Source organism: Hippocampus zosterae, chromosome 1 (assembly GCF_025434085.1).
Source record: "Hippocampus zosterae strain Florida chromosome 1, ASM2543408v3, whole genome shotgun sequence".
Classification (NCBI taxonomy): domain Eukaryota; kingdom Metazoa; phylum Chordata; class Actinopteri; order Syngnathiformes; family Syngnathidae; genus Hippocampus; species Hippocampus zosterae.
This window is the reverse complement of record NC_067451.1, coordinates 31,769,767-31,773,741: the sequence shown is the minus strand read 5'-3', so window position 1 is coordinate 31,773,741 and position 3,975 is coordinate 31,769,767.

Genomic DNA, 3,975 nt, shown 5'->3' with positions numbered 1-3,975 from the left:
GCTGGGATAGGCTCCAGTATCCCCCGCGACCCTAGTGAGGATCAAGCGGTTCGGAAAATCAGTGACAATTATAGGTGCTTTGAAGTATTATATTTTTATATAATATATTTTTATATTTTGTATAATTATAAGTACTTCAATGGTTACGTATTCGACAAGAAAAGTATCTAACACATACACAACAATTCAAATTAGGATTGACTGAAGATATGAATTGCTTATAATTTGTACCAATTCAAACACAATATGTTCCCAGGCTTTTCAAGGTTTTTTTTTTTTTAATTTAGACTTCATAAATTGAGGAATAGACTGTTAAATCTGACGCATCGTACAGCTTTGAATGGGAGTCAATTCAACCTTTTTGACGTATTTTCGCTCTCTTCTCATTAACACAGACACGGGCGGGCGCTTCTATGGAAGGGGCATTCATTGCTTGGACAAGGCTTCATCCTTGCATAGCTTGTTTACGCTCGCAGAACTTGTTGGCCTTTTACCGCGAAAGTCATGTTATATCTTGAGAAACTTCCTTTGAAGCTTATTTCTTGTCCCTTTGGTTTCAGATCTCACTGTTCACATTTTGCCAAGTTCATGCACGGTTCAACCAACTCATAAAAATAAGTGGATAAATGAGGCTCATTTCAGCAAAACCCTGCTGTTTATATGGAAGGTCTTGACTAGGACACACACACACACACACCGCCAATGGTAATTAAATTACTACAATTAGAAAGTCATCCCATTCGATATTTTCAATTAAAACTAAAAATGGCAGGAATGAAAAGAAAATATGCAGCAACTGGGGCACATGCGTTCAGGCTACGTCAAAGCTCATTTATTTTTAACTGGACTCTTTCAAAGAATCAAGCATGTCCTACAGTTCGTAACGGAAAATTGTCCAATGTTACGACCAGCCCTTGTGAGCCAATGCGCAAAATAAAATGAAATAAAGTCCCGAATCACCAGTGTTGCTGTCATTTAAGATTTCTGTATCTTCCAGGTGAATGTAGGGCGGAAAAACAAACCCAATAATTACTTTTCTGCGAGAGGTTCCCATTTGGCAAAGAACACATTGCCTGGCCTTAGAGGACAAAAGCGTTTCAGTTAGGAAACCAAGGCATGTTGCTATTTGGCCAAAGGGTAGATACGAGCAGCAGATCATCATTTTTTTGTAAGAGTGAAAATGAAGGGAGAAAATGGGAGATTGAAATGACACTGAGTGCGTTCCTCAAACCCTGAGGGAGTGTTGGCATAATACTGTGGAGAGAGCAGTGTCTAACAAGGGCAAATGGACTCGGCAGATGAATCTCCATCAAATATCCGAAATGATAAAAGCCATTTGTCTTGAGTATACACGCTCGATTTCGCTGTCCGTCCATTCATCCAGCTATTTTCTGGAAATACTCATGCCGTAGTGGCTCACAGGAAGCCTATCTCAACTGGCTTCTGGTGGAAAGGTAAACTTCACCCTGGATTGGTCGCTTAGTCATTTACTTGTCACACAATCACAATGGAACTCAAGTCAAGTCAAGTCAAGTCAACAGTATTTATAGAGCACTTTCAAACAGCCATCGCTGCATACAAAGTGCTGTACATAGAGCGATTTAACATACACAATAAACAGTAAGACGAAATGGTAATAAAGGCGGTAGAAAGCACCAAGCAGTAAAATCATGCTGAGTCGAACGCCAAAGAATACAAGTGAATTTTGAGGAGGGCTTTAAAGATGGGCAGCGAGGAGGCTTGCCGAATGTTCAGTGGGAGGTCATTCCAGAGAGAGGGACCAGCAACAGAAAAGGCTCGATCCCCTCTGAGCCTCGGTTTAGTTCTTGGTACTTCTAACAAAGACTGGTCCACAGACCTGAGGCGCCGGGCAGGTGTGTAATGGAGATTATTTAGAGATTTGAAAACAAAGAGGAGGATCTTGAAAATAACTCTAAAATGAATGGGGAGCCAATGAAGGGATGCCAGAGTAGGAGTTATATGCTCCCTCTTACGAGTACCAGTCAAGAGGTGAGCAGCGGCATTTTGGACCAGCTGAAGGCGCTTAATGGAGGACTGGCTGACTCCAAAGTACAGGGCATTACAGTAATCGAGCCGGGATGTGACAAAGGCATGGATTACTGTCTCAAAGTGTTCATGTGTGAGGAAAGGTTTTATTTTGGCCAGCTGTCTAAGGTGAAAGAAGCTGGATTTAACACCGGCACTAATTTGCCGATCGAGTTTGAAATCACTGTCCAGTTTAAGGCCCAAGTTTGAGACTGTTGATTTCAAATAAGGAGACAGGGGGCCCAAGTCTACAGGATGGAATGTGCAAGGGCCACTGGGACCAAACAATATCACCGCTGTCTTCTTTTCGTTGAATTTCAAGAAATTTTGTGCCATCCAGGTTTTGATTTCTTCCAGACAGGATAGGAGTGGCCTTAATGAGAAGGCGTCTTTCTTGCTCAGTGGGACATAGATCTGGCAGTCATCTGCATAGCAGTGGAAGGGAATACCATGTTTCCTTAAGATGGAACCCAATGGGAGCAGATACAGCGAGAACAGCAGAGGCCCCAGACCTGAGCCCTGTGGAACACCACATGACAGGGGAGCAGTGGCGTGACTCAGAGCAGCCAAGGCTGACACAAAAGGTCCCGTCAGCTAGATAGGACCTAAACCACTCAAGAGCACTGCCGACAATGCCCACAAAGTGCTGCAAACGAGTCAGCAGAATACTGTGATCCACTCTATCAAATGCTGCAGTTAAGTCCAATAAGACCAGACACACGTGGTCTCCAGAGTCATTTGCCAGGAGGATGTCATTAGAAACGCGTAACAGGGCTGATTCCGTGCTATGCATCGTCTTGAAACCTGACTGGAAGACCTCCAAGATGTTATGTTCATCCAAGAAAAGTTTCAACTGCATGTGCACCACTTTTTCCAGAATTTTGGAAATGAAAGGCAGTTTTGAAATGGGCCTGTAACTTGACAGAACATCTGGATCAAGACCAGGTTTCTTGATCAAGGGTTGGACCACAGCATGTTTAAACTGTTGGGGAACTACACCAGAAGAAAGGCTGCTGTTGATGATATCCAAGACCGATGCACCAACGCTCGGGAGAACTCGGTTCCAGTTCCAGCCTTCCTGTGTGGAGTTTGCATGTTCTCCTCATGTATGCGTGGATTTTGTCCGGGTAGTCCGGTTTCTTCACACATTTCAAATGCATGGCAGGTTAATGGAACAAACACTTCAAATTGTCCCGAGGTGTGAGTGTGAGCGTGGATGCTTGTTCGTCTGTGTGTGCCCTGCGATTGGTTGGCGACCACTTCAGGGAGAGGCTCCAGCACTCCTCGCGACCCTTGTGAGGAGAAGCGGATCAGATCATGGTTGGATTTTCCATCCATCCATTTTCCAATGTGCTTACCCTGCTTTAATTATGCACCCACTATATTTTAGTACACACTTAAATGTGTGTGTGAGTGATTTTCTGTCCCTATATAGATTCTCCAAACAGAAAAAATATCAATGTTAACTACAAATTATCAGTGAGGTTTAAAAATATACAGTATATACAGTATATACAGTATATATATAATAATAATACATTATATATATATATATATATATATATATATATATATATATATATATATATATATATATATATATATATATATATATCCCAGGAAAAGCTGTATGTTTTTCTATCATTGCTGCCTTGATGTTTTGGAAATTTTTGGTCCTACCTTTCTCCGAAGTGGCATGTTATTTTCCCCATCAAATGTAAACAAACAAAATCTTCTGCAAATACGTAAAATGATTTATACTTCAATGAAAAAGAGCGTAGGAACCACAAAGATAATTTTCCTGGGTTCACTTTGCTCCTCCTCTTTCCTGTTCTCATCTCTTTCTCTATTTCTGGTTTCTTTTCTTGGCCTGATTAATGAGTAGAGCCCCAATTGAGCCTATTATAAATGTGCAATAACACTCGGACT